Below are 514 nucleotides of genomic sequence, written 5' to 3'. Positions count from 1 at the left end.
CATGCTGATTTTTTTAGATTAAAATTTTTTTATCATATAATCGTATCAATTTTAAACAATATGCAATAATTAATTCTTAAAAATTTTTACCTAAAATTACAGTTATTATTTATTGCTCCCCCTGTATTTTTATGAATGATTTATATTTTTTTTTTTTTTATATTGAAGAATTTAGTTTCACAATTGTTTTTGAATTTTTGAAGCCAGTTTAAAATTTGTATTTTATTTTTTCTTGCTGTTATAAATTATGGATCTTTGGATACAGTTTTGTTCTAAAAAAAAAAAAAATACAGTAATGACAGGTATCAGTATGAATTACAAAAACATGGTAATGGGAATGAATTCTACTCTCTGCCTAAAAACACTCCTTGTGGGAGCTCTTTTTTTTAAAAATGTTAACTGGTGATACCTAAGGAATTTTTTTTAAAAAACGGAATCAAACCTTTTCCCCTTTTAGAAAAAAAGTACATGTGAATTATCATCACGGAAACTACGTGGAGCTTTTTACACAATG

Source organism: Penaeus monodon, chromosome 15 (genome assembly GCF_015228065.2).
Source record: "Penaeus monodon isolate SGIC_2016 chromosome 15, NSTDA_Pmon_1, whole genome shotgun sequence".
NCBI classification, from domain to species: Eukaryota; Metazoa; Arthropoda; class Malacostraca; order Decapoda; family Penaeidae; genus Penaeus; species Penaeus monodon.
The sequence above is the reverse complement of the archived record's forward strand: the minus strand, read 5'-3'. Positions refer to the sequence as shown.